The sequence below is a fragment of the Cricetulus griseus genome, chromosome 4 (genome assembly GCF_003668045.3).
Source record: "Cricetulus griseus strain 17A/GY chromosome 4, alternate assembly CriGri-PICRH-1.0, whole genome shotgun sequence".
NCBI classification, from domain to species: domain Eukaryota; kingdom Metazoa; phylum Chordata; class Mammalia; order Rodentia; family Cricetidae; genus Cricetulus; species Cricetulus griseus.
The window spans coordinates 84,809,237-84,828,925 of NC_048597.1; the positions used below are offsets into that span (position 1 = coordinate 84,809,237).

General features: G+C 46.0%; 1 long non-coding RNA gene across 2 annotated transcripts in view; it reads right to left on the minus strand.

Moving 5' to 3' along the window:
* Positions 1–14,645, minus strand: part of LOC103162677 — a 39,702-nt gene extending 25,057 nt beyond the window's left edge. For both annotated transcript variants that reach the window (XR_003485030.2, XR_003485029.2), the window contains exons 1-2: positions 14,546–14,645; positions 12,592–12,763 (exon numbers count right to left, since the gene is read on the minus strand). This is a non-coding gene — a long non-coding RNA (uncharacterized LOC103162677). The remainder of the gene's footprint in view (positions 1–12,591; positions 12,764–14,545) is intronic.
* Between the last annotated feature and the right edge of the window lie 5,044 nt (positions 14,646–19,689).

The following is a 19,689-nucleotide window of genomic DNA, read 5'->3' on the forward strand; positions in this document are numbered from 1 at the left end:
CAATTTTTAATATATATCCTATTCTGAGACAATGTGTAACTCAGGTTAAACTCCTGTGTACCAGAATTACAGGAATGAATACTCCCCCCCGCCCCGTGTGTGTGTGTGTGTGTGTGTGTGTGTGTGTGTGTCTGTGTCTGTGTGTGTCTGTGTGTCTGTGTGTCTGTGTGTCTTTCTGTGTGTGTGTCTCTGTCTCTCTGTGTGTCTTTCTGTCTCTGTCTCTCTGTTTCTCTGTGTGTCTGTCTCTCTCTGTTTCTCTCTGTATGTGTCTGTCTCTGCCTCTCTCTCTCTCTGGCCTCACTATGTAGCCCTGGCTAACCTTGACATGTCCAGTACTGGGACTAAGGCATGTGACACCACAGCTGGCAGAAATATCCCTGTCGAACTTAGAAAATAGCTTCCTTTCAATTTTACTCAAATCAGAGAAAAGTTCAGCTGATGTTTTTATTTTCTATTTTGTTTCTGCAAATGCAGTGATCATGGGGGTGACATACAGAGTGATAAAGGAATAATGCCTTCTCAGAACCCTTCATTTTGTGGAGTGGGGGAGGGCACTTGTGCCACAGTGGGGGGCAGAAGGGGTAGAGAACAACTTTCAGAAGTCACCTCTCTTTACCTTGTGGGTTCCAGGAGTTGGACTGAGTTCAGTAGGCAAATGCCTCGACCCAGTGAGCCATCATACTGACCCTCAGGACACGTTTAATCTTTAAAATTGTTTTTAATTGTGCACATGTGTGTCAGTCCTTATGGTAGTTCATGCTCATAAGTACAGATGCCCCCAGAGGTCAAGGTGCCAACAACAACTGTGAGCTGCCTGGTGTGGATGCTGGGAACTGAACTCAGGTCCTCTGCAAGAGTATCAAGTGCACTAACCACAGGGCCATCCAGCCCCAAAACACCTTTCTAACACACTTCCATCTTTTCAATCCATGAATTTCCCACAAGATATGATGCTAAATATTTCAGCAGCCAGAGGGTTGTGCTTGGCATTGTGGCCAAACCAGATATACTGAACACTTTCCTAGGAACAGAACAGCAGTGCCCTTGCCCAGGCCCTCACACTCATGTCCTTCCAATCTCCAGCAGCCTGTCACGATTTGCAAATAAATAAGTGAGCTCAAATGTTATTAAACTTTTTAATTAAATATAAAAAGAAATGAAGACTTCTGATGTTCTCCTGCTGGCTGTAGGAAAGAATTTTAATAGAAAAAAATTAAGATAGGATAATTAAATAACTCCAGAGGCAGAAGGGATCCAGCAGAAGCCACTAATAATAACGAGTAATTGTGTCTCTGTGTTCAATGCAAGTGTGACTGAAAAAAATGGGCACATCCTGGCCTTTGGAGATACCCAGGAAGCCTCACCTCCAACTGAGCACACCTCTTACCAGTCCTGGGATCCGCTCAGAACCTTTGTTCATCTTACACCTTTGAAGACTTCCACAGAGCTTCGGGTACCCTTTTCCTGATTCTTTGCCCCATGGACATATCCTGAGACTGTGACCATGAGCTTGTTCTGTGATTCTGTGTGTTTGTCCCTCTCACGCCATTGACCGTGAAACCCTTGAGAGCAAACCCCGTCACTCATTTCTCAATCTTCAGTAACTAATGGTCACTTACTAAATAAATACATAACTCACAAAGTCATTTTTATGTTCTGCCCCATTCTAGAAATGAACTGAGAGGGTAAAGGAATACAGTTTGCAAGTACTGGCCTCTCTGTCTCCCTACAGCTGGGCAGCGCTAGGCTGGAGAGATGGTTCAGTGGCTAAGAGCACTGCTGCTATTCCATAGGATCCAGGTTCAATTCCCAGCACCCACATGGAGGCTCACAACCATCTATAACTCTAGCTAGCCTCAGGGGATCCAACACCCTCTTCTGACCTCCCTAGGTACCAGGCATGCATGTGGTATACAAACATACATGCAGGCAACATATCTATACATTAAAACAATAAAATTTAAAAATACGCCAAAAAAAATTTTAAGTTGGGTAAGACTGAGATGAGCAGGTGATATTTAAGGACATGTACAAAGTCAGCCATGAGGGATGCCACCATGCCCAATGGTCTCCCTGATAAATGTCAAGAGCCACTAGAGAGCAGACACCAAACACCTTTATCAAATTGTCACAAGTCTCTATGGCAGCAGTTCTCAACTGTATCAGATATCCTGCATAGCAGATATTTACATTGCAATTCATAACAGTAGCCAAATTGCAGTTATGAAGTAGCAACGAAAAAATTTTATGTTGGGGGTCGCCACAACATGAGGAACTGTATTAAAGGGTCGCAGCATTAGGAAGGTTGAGAAGCACCACTCCACGGCCAAGGATGACTTTTTCTCTTTCTACTGAAGAAACCTAGGCAAGGATAGATTTTTTTTTTAATGTGTGTACAGGGGTTGGAGAGATGGTTCATCAGTTAAGAGTATTTGCTGCTTTTGTAGGGGATCCCAGTACCCATGTCTGGAAGCTCACACCTGTTAAGTCCAGTTCCAGGGGATCCTATGCCTTAACCTCCATGGGTACCAGCCCTCATGTGCATATACTCACACACATACACGTAATTGTTAAACAACAAACCTACTATTGGTCAGATATGGTGACATGCACCTTTAATCCCAGCACTCTGGAGGCAGAGGCAGGTGGATCTCTATGAATTTGAGGGCAGCCTGGTCTACAGTGTGAGTTCCAGGTCAGCCAAGGCTACATAGTGAGACCCTGTCTCAGATAAATAAATATATAAATCTTAAAAGATAAAATCTTCACAGTCAGTGTGTGACACACACGAGTAATCCCAGCACTAAGGAGCCAAAGTGGGGTGACCATAGTTCAAGGAGAATAAGAACTTTTCTGGAACACAGTCCAAGAATAGAATAGGGTGAGAATTCTGGGTGCTTGTGAGAAAACAAGACAAGGATTTTGTGATCTCAGTTTCTCCAAAACCACAGACTGGTTCTTGGAATGCGCTTTCATGCCCCTCCCAGGTATAGCAGAGAGGAATGAGTCCACTTCAAATTATTCATTTCATCCTCTGGTATTGTTATTTGTTTACATGCCTCTATGGAAAAAACATGTTTTTGCCACGTGTGACTTGTCCTTGTGGTTGAACATTTTACTTGTCTGAGTCTTCTTAACCCTCAGAGGATGAACTGTCCAATGCTCTGAATAAACTTGGGTATTTCGTGAGACTTTAGTCCGCCTCATTTTTAGGCTCCGTTCTCCCAGGCTCAACGGCCTTTAGAGTGTTAAACAGGGAACAAGGTGGGGGGCGGGGGGACGGGAAAGAAGAGATGTGCCCAAAGTCAGCCAGCCATAAAGAGATGAAATGGGTTCAAATCAGAACCCTTCAATCTCTGCATCCTCCCACTGTGTCCTTCAGTCTCTGCCGGCAAGTTTGGCTGTGACATTGTAAACACTGTGGAACCTTTAGAACAGTTTGTTTCTCATAGCCCCAAAGAGCTGTGACAAGGGTGGTGGCCTTAGGGAGAGCTGGACTTATGCCAAGCAGAAGCATTTCCCAAACTGTGTTCACACCCACACTGCCAGGCTCATCAGAAGCCTGAGGCCACCTCAGACACAGCCTAAAAGATATGCTCTCCCGTAGTGTGATAAGAGGCAGATGAAAGGACCATCCCCAGGTGCACTGGAAGCTGTCCTGAGACCTTCCAGCCCTGGTGGGGCCTCCCTCTGAACCCCTTCCAACCTTAGAGCTGAGGTCTCTTTCTAGAACTGGATTCCATCTCAGATCCTCTCTAGATCAAGATGGTGCCTCTGGCTTCCAGTGTCGGGGGAAACAGAGAAGGAATTGGAACCATCGCCAAGAAAAACATACAGGCATGGATCCCATGTAACAGGTAAGCCAACTCCCAGACAGAAACAGTCTTAGGGGGAGTTGGCTGCTGCCAAGGGTCTGCTCTCCTCCCACCCACACATTTAGCATGCTCACGGCCAGCCTAAGTAGACCTGGTGGTCAGCAATGTGCCACTGGCTGAATCACAACCATCCTCAAGTTGGCCATGGAAAGATATACTGCCAAAACAGCACAGTGTGCCAGAGGTGACCAGACCAGAATGGTGGCACTTCACCCAGTCCTAACTGTCTTTTGAACGTGAACTTTCAATAGTTTCAATAAAGAATCAGGTAACATAGAGACACGTTGTAAGAGGCATTGGTGGCCAACCTGACTGCTGCGCAAACATCAAAGACCCAGATGGTCCTGATCAATCACTCCACCTGGCCTCTGGATACAATACAGCAGTAAACACTAGTAGGTATGTGAGGCTGTGAGGGAGAAGCTGGCCGTGCTGTTCACAGTTTACTTATTGGGTCAGAGTTGTTTACTTTACACGTTTGTGTATACACCTGAGTACATGTATGTCTACCATGTGCATACAGGTACCCATGGAAGCCAGAAGAGGGCACTGGATCCCCTGGAAAGGGAGCAACAGGTAGCTGTGAGCCAACCAATGAGGATTTGGGGAACAAACCTCTACAAGAGCAGCAAGTACTCTTAACCACTGAGCCATCTCCCTAGCCCACTAATATTATTTTTAATAAATAGAAACAGTCTCTAAAATAGTACGGCTGAGGTATACCTTAGCCTAGAGCATATTCTTAACATGAGGAAAGCCTTGGAGCCCATTCCAAAAAAACAAAATAGCAATAATAATAATAATGCAATTGAAATTACAATGAGGGTGAAGAGATGGTTCAGTGGTTAAGAGCACTTGCCGCTCTTGCAGAAGATGAGATCAGTTCCCATCAACAGCCTGTTGTTAAGTCCAACTCCAGGGTTCCAACGCTCTCTTCTGGCTTCCATGGGTACTGCACTCACATGCACATGCCCACACATTTATACATAGTATTATTAGATATATTTTAATTACAATGTAACACATTCATGAGCCAGTGGCGTTGTGTGTGACCACCATCATCAAGTGCTATTTGTTGTGTGGAGCTGTCTGTGCCCTGCTTTCATAAAATTGGCAAAATTGGCAACACTTTGCTTACAGTGACATCTTCACCTATATTATAAATTATTCTGTAAGGCTACACCTGCTACCCTGCCTCTGTGCAGTAGGGAATCTTCAGGGGATTTATCATCTTGTTTTGTTTGGTTTGGGTTTGGTTGTGAGACAATCTCACTATGTAGCCATGGCTGGCCTGGAACTCAGAGAGATGGGCCTGCCTCTACCTCCAGAGGATTCAGAAGGGGGATTAAGAACATGCACCATTGCCTGGGCAGCTCTATTATAATCTTATGGAACCAGCATTGTGTACACAGTCGCTCATCAACTGAAAAGCTGTTAAACAGCAAGAATGTATTTATTTCAAATTTTCTATAGAACCAGTTAATTTGTATCGTAACATACACAAAAATAAAAGGTTAAATGGAGATTTAAAAGATGAATGTAAGGATTCAAGTATGTTCTTCCTATCCCTGTCTATCATCAGTGTATGCATCTGCCAGATCTGGTGGCAGGAAAACAATTTGGAATCAGCTGCTTAGAAGCCAGAGTTGAAGAAGTTTGTTTGGGTCATATCACCTCCATCAGGAGCAGCAAGTACAGAGTGGTGGTGGGGAGGTGAAGAGGGGACTGAATGAGCCAGACTCTCATGCATGAGGGGGTTGGGATATAGAGCAGGACTGTGATCATTAGCTTTCACTGGAGGAAGACAAGCCCAAGTGGAGGGGCAGCCCACAACACAATGAGTAGTGACAAATCACCAACAAAGAGACCCAGGAACTGTTGCCACCTGGAAGAGACCAAATCAAGTAGTTATATGCCTTCTGGGATTCCCAGCTCGGTCTGGAAATGGGGAGTTGGGGAGACATCAGGGCTGGGGTGGTCTCGATCTCTGAGAGCCTGCCTCAATAGCTGGCATGAGCCATGGTTCCATGCCCAGAGCCACAAAGAAGAGAGTGAGAGGTGGGACATTAGTGGGAAACTGGTGTACTTTGCTTTTTAAAATTATTTCTTGGTTTTTCGAGACATGGTTTCTATGTGTAGCTTTGTAGACCAGGCTGGCCTCGAACTCACAGAAATCCACCTGCCTCTGCCTCCCAACTGCTGGGATTAAAGGCGTGAGGCACCACCACCCAGCCTGAAATTGGTGTACTTCAAAATAACAGTAATTTGCAAGGTGGTGGCAGTGGCACATGCCTTTAGTCCCTATCTCAAAAAAAAATTTTTTTAAATAAGTAAATAACAGTCATTTATCAAAGCTAATGTCTTGGTTTGGGTCACGTCAGCATTACACATTCAAACATTTGGGGAAGCTGAATGAGGGGTATGCGAAAGTTTTGTGTGCCAATTTTACCTTTCTGTGAGCCCAATATTATTCCAAAATGGAAAATTAAGCAGGGCATGTGGCATTCTTGAGAAAAGGCAGGAGGACGGTGAGCTCTGGGCCAACCTGGGCTACGGATTGGCTCTGTCTCCAATTTTTGAAAGGGCTAGGGAAGTGCTTTCACAGTGAAGCAATTACCTTGTCTATGCCAGAGCCTTTTAGTAAAGGCTCTCCCATATTCAGTAAGTCACCTAGGGCTGGAAAGATGGCTCAGTGGTCAAAGCACTAGCTGCTTCCCAAGGACCAGAGTTCAATTCTCAGCACGCACATGGCGGCTCACAACTGTCTATAACTATGTTTATGGGGATCTTAAACCCACTTCTTCCCTCGTTGGGAACTGCATGCATGTGATACACAAACATTTATTCAGGCAAACATTCATGTACACAAAATAAAAATGAATCTTTAAAAAATGAAATAAGTCATCTTGCAACCTCAGCTGCTTCATTCTTCCCCATTGGCTGGAATTCCAAGGCCTCAGCTATTGCTGGTCAGAATTAGGAAGAGGAAAGGGAAGTGAGGGGCAGAGGGCCAAGCCTGCTTTCCTGTACCGTTTGCAGCTGTAGAGCTCTGAGCCCTGGGTATCTCTTGAGCACATTAGAGGAAGTCACTCTTATTGTCTGCCGAAGATGCTGGAATGATACAGTCTGGGTTGGAATCACACCATCTGCCCTTGGAAGTTTTAAAATGATCCCAGTGTTTACAGATCTGAATTTCCCGTGTCACACTTGTGGGGAAAAACACCCAAGAGGCTTCCAGGCCCAGCAAGACTGTTCATGCAGAAGAGAGAGCCTTGGCTAGGAAGCAGGTTAAGTCGTGCAAGGCAGTACTTAGTGAGGGCACTGTTGTCATCCTGGTTGCCAGGGAGGGGTTCAAGCTTGCAACTCTCAGATCTGCCTCCGCCAAACTGGAGTGTCCTGAAGTTAAGGCAGATGTTTCAGGCCATAGGTGAATTTTCCCCCCAAGAAATCAGGATGTTTTTACATTGACATTCCCAGTGGGGCTGGAGAGATGGTTAAGGGCACTGGCTGCTCTTGCAGAGGACCCAAGTTCAGTTCCAAGTACCCACATGACAGCCCACAACTGCTGGTAACTCCAGTTCCAGGGGATCTGATGCCATCTCCTGGCCTCCATAGCCACCAGACACACATGTGGTACATATATACACATGCAAGCAAAACACTCAAACACATGAAACAAAGATAAATAAATCTTTAGAAAGAAAAACATCCTAGGGCTGGAGAGATGACTCCCAAGGTAATGGCCTAAATTCAGTTCTTAGAACCCACTCCACAAAGTGGTCCTCTGACCTCCGCCCTCTATGCCATACATCACGCATACACACACACATACACACGTGCGCGCACATACACAGACACACACACTCACACACACACACTTATAAATAAGTAAATGTTTAAGACCATTTTGAAGGCAGAAAATTCTCCTGTAGAAAATGACATCTACAACACTGTTTCATACCCCCATCCCACCCCTGCCTCACCCAACCCCCCATCCCTCTACACCCCTCTACTCTCACTCCCCTCACCCCCCGCCCCCTGTTTTTTGAAGTCAGGAAAATTCAAGCTGACCTATGCAGATCTTTCAAATGGCAAGACCATACAGTCTCTGTTGTCCTGCCTCTGGCGGGCTATTGGTGACTTAGCCAAGGCCACTTTTCCATATTATACACTAACCATAGTCCTCCAGAAGCATTCCAGGATAGCATGCTGTTTGTTCTCTGATCTTCTTCCAACTCTCTCTTTTCCTTTTTAAATTATCTTTTATCCTACCTCTTGGGAGGCTGAGGTGAGAGTATTTGCCACAACTTTGAGCCACCCCCCCTCTTCCTCAAGCTATATAGCAAAATCCTGCCTTTAAAAAAAGGAGATTAAAAAAAAAAAGTGATTCTAAAGCCAGGAGGTCGTTATGCCAGCCTTTAATCCCAGCACTTGGGAGACAAAGGAAGGCAGAAAGGCAGATCTCCGTAGGTTTGAGGCCAGCCTGGTCTACAGAGAGTTCCAGGATAGCTAGAACTATTACACAGAGAAACCCTGTCTTGAGAAAACAAATAGACAAAAAGATAATAATAAAATTTGGGACATGCCTGTAACCTCCACACCCTAGAGGATCTGCAATAAGGAGGCCAGCATGGGCTACATAGTAAGACAAAATTATTTCCCCTTTGTAGAAAGCCTTAGTAAACCTTCTATGGGCATGATGGGGTTAAACTGCTTGTGAAACATCTCAGGGCTGAAGACTAGCAGAGTCAGGAGCCAATGGCAGTGCAGTGGAGACTATGATGAGCTGAGCATTCTCAGTACAGCTTTGTGAATAACGATGAAGTTTCTTTTTTTCATTTATTTATTTTTATTTTATGTACATTAGTGTTTTGCCTGCATGTGTGTCTGTGTAAGGGTATCAGATCTTGGAGTTATAGATAATTGTTAGCTGCCATGTGGGTGCTGGGAATTGAACCCAGGTCCTCTGGAAAAGCAGCTAGTGCTCTTAACCACTGAGCCATTTATTTCTCCAGCCCCCGACTATGAAGTTTCTTAAGAAGAAGGCATTTCTTCATCCCAGTAAAAGCAATGAGAAAGGCTGAGGTGTGACTCGGTGGTAGACCATTTACCTATTATCCACAAGGCCCCAAGTTCCAGCTTCAGACACACACACACACACACACACACACACACACACACACACACACACACACACACAAAATGATAAAGCTGATTTCTAACATAGCATGATGAATTACTTTTGTAATCATCAGCATTCATTGAAGGAGGCTGAGGCAGGAGGATCACCTTGAGTTCAAGGCCAGATTTGACTACATAGTGAACTGAAGGCCAGCCTGGGCTACAGTGTGGAGACCCTGTCTCAAAAGACAGAGAGAGATACTGGAGAGACTGTTCAGCAATTAAGAGCACTGGCTGGTCTCACACAGGACCTGGGTTCCTTTCTCGGCACCCACACAGCGGCTCTTAACTGTAACTTCAGTTTCAGGAGATCTGACACCCTCTTCTGGCTTCCACAGATACTGTATGCATACAGTACACAGACATACATGTAGGCAAAACACTCATACATACATTTTGAGTTGAAAAAATAAAGGAGGGGAGGGGTGCCAGATGTGGTGGTGCTGGCCTGCAGTCCCGGCACTTGGGAGATGTAGATAGGACTTGAATTCTATCCTCAGCTAACAAAATTGGCACCAGCCTGGGACATGAGACCTTGTTGTAAAAAGAAACAAAACACAAACCACAGAGCCTAAATAAATAAAGTCCATGCTGGTCCCATGTTAGTAAATCAAGTTTGACATAATGTGGAGAGTTTGGTCAGAACTCTTTTTTTTTTTTTTTTTTTTTTTTTTTTGGTTTTTGAGACAGGGTTTCTCTGTGGCTTTGGAGGCTGTCCTGGAACTAGCTCTTGTAGACCAGGCTGGTCTCGAACTCACAGAGATCCACCTGCCTCTGCCTCCCGAGTGCTGGGATTAAAGGCGTGCGCCACCACCGCCCGGCAGCCAGAACTCTTTCTATCTCATAAAAACATGACTTGTCTAAAGGTTTTGAAAATGAGTTGTACTGCCCTCACTTACTATGTAGTATATTTCTCGTGGCTTCATTCCCAGCACTTCTACAACACAAGAGTTGTATCGATGGTGTGATTCTACATTACAAGTAAGGAAACTGAGGAACAGATAGGCAAAGTAACTTGTCCAAGGTCGAACAGCTTACTAGAAGTCAGACTGGGATTCAAACCTCAACCATCAGGTGTTAGGGAAACATTCCACCCTGAGCCACATTCCCTGCCCTGAAGACATTTTTGCTCATCACAGCTTCGGGGAGGAAAGTAAATGACTAGGCAGTAGCTGAGGAGGCTGCTAAATAGCCTACAGGGTTCAGACAGCTCCTTATGCCTACCCACAATCAGTAATGTTGGGGCTAAAGAGCCTGGAGCTGAGGAACCAGCGCCCACACACCTTGTCTTGATCTGGAACGTAAGAGAGTAGGGACTCGAGCAGTCAGGAGAGCTTGCTCCTGTGGGAATGGAGTTGTTGCTGCCTGTTCTGGGGCTCCTTTCACTCAGCTAATTAGTGCATTTACGGAGTGTCTGGGCTCACGGGCTCCTTCCCCATCAGTCTTTCTAAAATCTAAAACGCTGCCCTGCAAGCTGAATGAGTGATTTAGCAAAAAGAGGCTTTCTGCTGGGTGAGACACAAGGGCGAAGGCCGTGGCCGTATTGAAGAAGCCGGCCATAGGGAGGCGTGGGAGAGTGGAGAGTGCTGACGATAAGGGCAGGGCACAAGCAGATAAAACCCAGAGAGACCTTTGCCTTTGGGAGGGGAGTGGGGCTTTCGATCTGGGCCCCACTCCCTGATTAAAGGTAATGAGGTGGGGGTGGTCCACCTGTGAACATTCATCATATTCTCTTTTAAAAGGTGGGACTTGCCTCTCTTTTTCTCTTCTACCACTCTTGTCCCTGGCTGGGAACTGGCCTCTGCCCCCTCTCTGTTCCCTTTTCTGACCCTTCTCTCTCCTCTCCCAATAAACCTCCCATGTGAGTCCTGTTGTATGGCGTGACTTCTCTTTGTGGCATTTTTTAAATTACAACACAATTGTCCCATATGAGATGTCCAGGTAAGCTTACCATAAGCACATTTAAATGGTTTGGACCCCAGGTTTTGTGAAGGGGGTGTCTCAAGATTGAATATAGTGCTTTGCAGAGACTAGACAAGCAACAGCCCCAGCCCTTGAGAACAACTCTGGGATACACTTGAGTGCCCAGGGCAGATTTGCCATAAAGCTATTAAATACCAAGTTCAGACCATGCACTGCACGGCCACTCAGAGGCACAGGCAGAGGCCCAGCCTCCCTTGGGTTCATATGACCATCTGCTGCTATCAAGTCTTTATTGGTGGGATTTTTTAAAAACAATTTATTTATGTGTTTAAATGTTTTGCCTGAATAGACGTCTGTGCACCATGTACCTGGTACCATAGAAGTCAGAAGAGGGCATCAGCTCCTCTGGAATTGGAATTATGGGTGGCTGTGAGCCACCATGTGTGTGCTGGAAATCAAACAGGAATCTGTGAATAGCAAGTATTCTGCACCACTGAGCCCTCTCTCCAGCCGCTGGAGCCTGTCCTGGAACTCACTTTGTAGACCAGACTGGCCTCAAACTCAGAGATCCGCCTGCCTGTGCCTCCTGGGTGCTGGGATTAAAGGGGAACAATACATCCCCAACCTGGAGGGATTCTTAATTGCTTAAGATGGATGCCTCTTATCTCCCGCTTCCTAGCTGTCCATGTGTCGAGCAGCTCTCCTCAGCAATGATGCTCTACCCAAGCACCCAGGGTCAAGAAACTGTGGACAGAACCCGCTGATGTTGAGGTGCTTTGTGCTCTTACTATGGCCATGGAAAGGCATCTGATGCAGTGGCTGACCAAGCAGAAGACACTGAAGTCATGTGCCAAACACATGTGGACAGATATCCACAGTCCTGGACCTGAGCACTCTCTCACAGCACACAAATCCTTCTGTGAAGACAATAACAAGAAAAGCAGCGGCTATTCTTATTGTGGACTCATCCGTGAGTGCAGGTCAGAAGCCAAAGGAAACAGCAGATCATTCTGCCCATGTCAAAACTGGTTACACACTGGGGGATGGTGAGACCAGCGTGGAAGGCACCCACTCACTGCACATGGCTTCAACTCAGTCATACCTGCCTGGGTACACAACACCCCCTCAGAATGACATACTTTTGCTTCCAGCCCCTGAGTGCTTCTATCTCTGTCACACAAGTTCTATCTTTATCATAACTAATCCAGATGGGTTGCTATGATGATTTGTTTTGTTGACACCTGGTTTCAGGCATCCCAGGCCAGCCTCAAACTGGCTAAGGCTGACACTGAATTCCTTATCCTCTTTTTGTTGTTGTTTGTTTGTGGTTTTCTGTTCTGTTTTTTTACGGTGTTTGTTTGTTTTGCTTTGGTTTTTAAGACAGGATCTCACTGTGTGGCCCTGGCTGGCTTGTAACTACCTACATAGACCAAACTGGCCTTGAGGTTACAGGGGTCTTCCTGCCTCTGCCTCCTGAGTGCTTGATTAAAGCTGTTCGACACCTTGCCTGGCTGACCCCTGATCCTCTTGCCTCCAACTCCCAAGCACTAGGGTTACACCCATCATGCCAGGCTTTGCTTCCTAGATCATTTTTTGGTATGCTTCAACTTACCAAGGGAATACAGCATATAGATCAGTTCAATGAACACTGTCTCACTTTCCATAGTATGTTCCCTTTCACCAAAATCTTTCTTCATATCGTTCATCCTCCCGTTAATCTGGCGATTTGCAGCTAAAATGAAACGTTGGCCAGGGGTAGTGGTGCATGCCTGTAATCCTGGCACCTGGGAAGTGGAGGCAGGAGGATTAGGAGTTACACGGAGACCAGCCTGGGTTATGTGAGACTCCAGAAAAGGAGCAAAAAAAAAAAAAAAAGAAAGAAAGAAAGAAAAGAAACAACAATAGAAAGGAATCATGACCCCAGTTTTGCACATTCATCAGCAATTAGAGTCTCGATGTTTCAATGTTATCTTGGAACCTTATGACAGCTCTAAGAGAATGTGGGTGGCTGGACTGGTTAGTTTTATGTCAGCCTCCCACAGGCTAAGGTCATCTGGAGAGAGGCAAGCCTTTGGAGGCTCCCATTAATGATTGATGGGGGAGAGCCCAGTTCACTGTGGGTGGGGCCATCCCTGGATTGGTGGTCCTGGGTTCTATAAGAAAGCAGGCTGAGCAAGCTACGGGGAACAAGTCAATGAGCACTGTTCCTCCATATCAGGTCCTGCCTCCAGGTTCCCGCCTTGACTTCCTGCCCCAACTTCCCTTAGTGATGGTGTGACCAGAGAGTTGTAACCTGAAATAATCCCTTTTCCCTACAAGTAGGTTTAGATCATGGTGTTTTATCCAAGCAACTGAACACATACTAGGACAGACTACTTTTATTAATGCCAATCTTAAAACAACAGATTGAATTAAAACCCATTCCTGTGTGGCACATGCCTTTAATCTCAGCACTTGGGAGGCAGAGGAAGGAGGATCTCTGTGAGTTTGAGGCCAGCCTGGTCTACAGAATGAGTTCCAGGATAGGCAGGATTACACCGAGGAAACCCTGTCTCAAACAAACAAACAAACAAACAACAACAACAAAATCCATTATGGTAAAACTGTATCTCGGACTTTTGGAGAACTTAAGACACATGGAATTTTACTGCATTTGTTGAACAACAGAGCTCATGAATAACCAATTTTTATAAGTTTCCTTGTTGGTACAAACCCAAAATTAAGGGAATTAGTGCCTTGCAAAGTATTCTCGTGGGATCACAGACTCACTGAATCAACAAAGTAGGCAACAGGATACCTACCGTCTCCCTGTGCGGCCCTGGCTGTCCTGGGATTTGATCTGTGGACAGGGCTGGTCTCCAACTCACAGAGATCCTCCCACACAAGACTGAATCTTTATTGCACTCTATTTTTTTAGGGGGGGGGGGCTTTTTACACAATGTGAAAAATAGAACTCTGACATTTTGATTTTTTTTCTTTCTGCTAAGGCCCTTCCTTTCTCTGTATTTTATCCTCTTCCTCCAACAAAGCTTTGCCATTTTTCATCCTAACCAATACTGTCATTTCTATACTGAAATCAAACAAACTCAACTCCACAGATTTGGAAAACACCAAGGAACACTACCCAACCCAGAGAAGGAGAAAGAAACGTCTAAATCCAAAGGTTGAGCAAGAAAACCTCCTGGCAGGCAGTGTCTGGCCTTATCAACCACAAAATTTCGGTGTAATGAAAACTCCACAGATGCCCTCACAGGCTCACGTGCCTCCTCCCACCCTCTCACTCCTCCAGGAACTCCTGGCACTAACTTCCCAAGGCACAGAACACCTGGCTTTCCATGAGTTTTAACCCAGAACTTCTCTGAGGCCCATCGTCCCAGTGCTGGAACTGGTTTCTGGCTCCCAGGCGCAGATATGGCCCTGGCTACCCCGGGTCTGGAAAAGCAGGCTTTAAGCTCAAGTTTGCAAATTCTGGAAAAGAAAGCAAGCCATGAGGGGGTGTGTGCGGGCTCTTCCATCTCCTTTAGAAAGCACTTAGCCAGAATAAGTCACCCACCCACCCCGGATACCTTCTATTGCAATCCTGCAGTCCCGGCCTCTTTAAAACCTGCATTTTTCTCCCTGGGAGAAAGCATTAGTTAATGATTGCCAGCCGACTTCTCTGGTTGGCAGGCCATGTGACCTAGACACGTGACTTGGAGCTGGCTGGGATGGTTTCTCTTATTTGAATAAGCTCGGGCTTATTATTGCAGTTACAAGTCTGTGGAAGCTGCGGGTGCAACGTGATTCCCTGGCGGTTACACAACGCTGGAGAGCTGTGCTCGCCACTGCCAGCCGCTCCAGGGCTGACTTCTGAAGAAACAGAAAACAAACAGGACTTGGTGTTTTCCAAAGTAAGAGTCTGTTTTCCCCTTTGGAAAATGCATCTTGGCAAAAGGCAAGACCCAGCCTGGCCAAATTGTACTAGTCCTTTTAGGGCAAGAAAGATAAACTGTGCAGCAGGAGAAGAAGAGAGCAGATCCGGGTCGATTTTACCACACTCTCTTCTCTCCCTGAAAACGCCTGAAAATACGGGCTTTTTACGTTTATAGTCTACACTGCCGGGCAGTGGTGGCGCGCCCCTTTAATTTCAGCACTCCTAGAAGCACAGGCAGGTAGAGCTTTGTGAGTTTGAGGCCAGCCAAGGCTACATAGCAAATTCTTAGGCAGCCAAGACTATACTGTGAGAACCTGTCCTCTGGCCCCCTTCCCAGCAAAGTACACGAGGTTGAGGTTCTGATTTAGCAGTGAAGAGTGTTTGGCTTCTGTATGTGTGAAACTCCTAGGTTCAACCCCCAGAACCAAAACCAAACCAAAACAAACCCTACAATTATTTTTTAAATTTAAACTGTAAATAACAAGTTTCTTTGCGGTTCCTCCCTCCTTTAATTTGTCAAATACTAATAGTTGAATTTTTATTTTCAGCATATCCTTTAAAGGATCGAAAAGAGGGTCTCTAAAAGTGAAAGCTGGAAGACCCTTCTCAGGTTAAATTATATGCATGCATATGTGTTATGGTAGAAGCTTCACCCTAGCCCCTGGCATCCATATACCCAAAGAGTCTGGAATGTTATGTGGAAGTTCCTCCCTGTCTCTCTCCAAACCCTGCTGCATCTCAGAAAGCCCACCAAATGATGACCTCGCCCCCAGAAATGCTCAAGACCACTCCCACAGGGTATTTAAACTGTCCTTCAGAGAACAGACTCCTGGGTTTTCTTTCTTTCTTTCTTTCTTTCTTTTTTTTTTTTTTTTCAAAACAGGGTTTCTCTGTGGCTTTGGAGGCTGGCCTGGAACTAGCTCTTATAGGCCAGGCTGGTCTCAAACTCACAGAGATCCACCTGCCTCTGCCTCCCAAGTGCTGGAATTAAAGGTGTGTGCCACCAATGCCCGGCCCAGACTCGTGGGTTTTCTGGTCTCCCTTTCCAGTCTCCTCTCTGGGGTGCTGCAAGGCCACCCAGGGGCGTTGTATTCATTAAACATGGGCTTTTTCTAATTTGGTTTGCTTTGGTCTGATTTGGATTGCTGCACCGGCAGAGAGGCTTATCAGGGTGTAGAAACTTTTCAATATATATGAAAATATGTGCAGGTTGGCCTCTGGGCAGGGGGGTCTCTCCTCCCCTATGATGTCATCTTTACTGTGTGCTTGCTAGAACTGCTCAAATCCCATGCCAATGGAACCCTGCAATGTTTAGCTTTCTCCTACCTCTGCTGTGGTGATAATTACAGGAGAGCGGTGGGGAGAAAACACTATGTGAGCCATCTCTAGCCAGGACTGAGCAGGACAGACACCCTCCCCAGGTGGGACTATAGAGGGAGGTCTCATAGCTGTCCCTTCCTGTGAGGAGGCCTTTCTTCAGGCCAGGCCAAGAAGTTCTCATCGGTGGAGTCTGTCATTCATTCTACAACCTGCTAAGTGTTATTGCAAAGACCTGGGAGGCAGAAGTGGACAGGCCTGGGACAGACAGACAGAGCCTTGTTACCTGGGGGCTTTACTCCAGTCATCTCCAGGGCCCAGCCTAGCCTGGGTTGCCAGGGTTCCTGCTCTACTGGCTAGAAGGACCCCTCAACTTGCCAGCTGACTCAGTGTGTGGTGGTTTGAACAGGAATGTCCCTCACAGGCTCCTGTATTTGTCATGGGCTGTTTGGGAAGGTTTGGGAGGTACAGGCTCAATGGAGTATGTCACTCCGAATGGGCTTTGAGGGTTTAAAGACTCTTGAGCAAGCTTTCAGGAACCTATTCCCCATACTGGGTTGTGTCACCCAGCCTTAAAATAAGGGGAGGTGCTTAGTCCTACCTCGACTTGATATGCCATGCTTTGTTGACACCCATGGGAGGCCTGCCTCTTTCTGAACAGAAACAGAGGAGGAAGGGATTGGAAGGGGGGCGGCACATGAGGAGAAGGGGAAGAAGGGGAAACTGCAGTCAGGATGTAAAATAAATGAAAAAATAATAATTAAAAAAAGACCCCATGCCATTTCCGGTGCACTGTCCCTGTTTTGTGCTTGTGGTTGAGGATGTGAGCCCTCAGGTCCTGTTCCAGCAGCCATACCTCTGTTCTTATCCCTCTGGAACCCTGAGGCCAAAACAACTTTTTCTCCTAGGAGGTGCCTTGGTCATGGTATTTTACCACAGCAACAGAAAAGTAACTAATACTCATGAGGAACAAGAATCCAATCTTTGCTGGAAGACACAGATATGACTTTGTTTCTTAGGGAAACAAAGCCAGCCTCAAGGGCCTCTCATGCACTCTGACTTATAAGGGTCTGGTTGCTGTTGGCAGCTGGACTGAAAGAAGAACAGGTCTACTCTAGAGTGAACCGTGCTCCTAACTGGAGAGTCGGACAGAACATCCTCATCCCTGCCTCTCCACAGCCAACCTGAAAGGCACCTTCGGCGCTGGCCTGCCCAAAGTGCCTAGGAATCAGGTGTGGTTGGCATGATGCCAACACCACTTATTTACTGCTGAGAGGTGTGTATGTTGTGTGTGGAGGCTTCCTTGCTTTCACAGGGCTGAACACCAACCTTCGGGAGACACATTCTCACAGTCAAACTACAGAGGGGCATACACTCAAAGTAAACAGTCTCAAACAAATGTCTACACCCTCATGATCCTTGTGGCATTACTCACAAGATTTCAAGCCTCCATCCATGAATGGATAGTGAAACAAGGTGTGGTTTGCAAATGCAATGAACTAATGAACAAACTATCCAGCCTTGTGGTGGTTTGAGTGAGAATAGGCTCAGATAGTTAAATACTTGGTCCACAGCTGTGGTGCTATTTGGCAAGGTAATGCAGTTCTGCTGGAGGAGGTATATGTCACTGAGGGTGGATTTTCTGAGTTTATAGGCTCACCCTACTTATCTAGTTCCCTCTCTCTACTTCCTGTTTGTAGTTAAAGACCTCTCAGCCTTCCTGCTCCTGCCACCGTGCATGCCACCTGCTGCCATGCCTACTCACCATGATGGACTCTTGTTTTTCTGGAACCATAAACAAACAAACAAAAACAAAAAACACCACCTCTACCACCTCTTTTTTCCATAAGTTGCTTTTTTTTTTTTTTTTAGCACAGCAACAGAAAGATAACTAATACAAGCCTCAAGAAGGAAGAAAATTCTGGGATAGCCTAGAAGAACCTGGAAGACACTATGCTAAATGAATTGAACCCTTCACAACACATGGTTATTATATAATTCTCCTTCTAGGAGGGATCTAGAGTTCAGTCCGTCAGATAGAAACACAATGTGGTTACTGATGGCTTAGGAAGGAGGAAACAAGGAGAGAGAAGTTGGTGTTTGGTAAGTAGGAAGCTTCCTTCATGGGAAAGACGAAGAGGCTCTGGAGACCATGTGAACACAATGGTCAGAGAACGTTCTTGATGCCACTCAACTGCCCACATATAATATTAACGTGCTAAGTTTTATATTGTCAATATCCTACCATAATAAAAAGATGAGTAGAATATTCCTAGCCTCTGGTACCCTCAAACAGCCTGTTTAGGAATGATGGGTTCTTTGTTGTCCTCAGAGACGAGAATCCCATGATGCCATCTTCTTGTCCTTTAACCTTGGCAGGTGCAACCTCCACAGCCCTCAGCCTTTGAGCTATTGGACAGATTTGCTAGCAAGAAAAATAGGGGCACATGAAAGATAAGACACAAGATCAACCCCAACTATGAACTGGCTCTGCTGCCACCATCAGGAAGGGGCCATCATGTTGAGATAAACTGGTCTTGGCTTGCACGTGTATGATTTTCCTCACCACTGCCAACTCATAATGCTAATTCTTTTTTTTTGTTGTTTTTTTGTTTTTGTTTTTGTTTTCCCTGTATTGCTTTGGAGGTTGTCCTGGAACTGCTCTGTAGACCAGGCTGGCCTTGAACTCACAGAAATCCACCTGTCTCTGCCTCCCGAGTGCCTAGATTAACGCCCGGCTTTCCTCACCTTTTAATAGATTTTTACAGAAGGTCATGGAAAATTCCTAAAGGAGAGTGAGCCTGGGGGCTGGGCTGGGAGAATGTGAGGGAGGAAGAGTCAAGGAAGCATAGGAGGAAGGGTAGACAGCAAGCCTCAAATGTTCCATAGGCCTCCTTGGAAGACATTAAATTAGGGGTTAGGATGGCCTTGGAGTACTGTCCATCTTAACAACTATCAGTCTCCACGACACACTCATAAACTAGAAAGCAAGTCAGATACAGGAGGCTTCTATTGCTACTATTCAACACATCTGTCCCCAGTTTCTGCCTTCCTCAGGGGTCAGCTTGGCACACATATCAACACACCTTGGAAGGGGAACCTCAACTAAGGAATTGCCTCCATTAGATGGCCCTGTGGGCGTGTCTGTGCGGCATTTTTATTGATTGCTATTTAACACAGGAGGGCCCAGCTCACTGTGTCACCCCTAGGCAAGTGGGCCTGGTTCACATAGCTCAACAAGCCAGAGGAAGAAGCCATAGCAGCGTTCTTCCATGGTCTCTGCTTTAGGTCCTGCCATCAGGTTCCTGCCCTGGCTTCCCTCCCTTGTTGTGGAATATTCCTTTACACCATGTGAAAATATGTCACTGTGATTGGTTTAATAAAAAGCTAAATGGCCAATATCTAGGCAGGATTTTCAAGGCAGAGGGGACACTGGGAAGAAGGGTAACCCCAAGAGTCATCAGACAGACATGGAGGAAG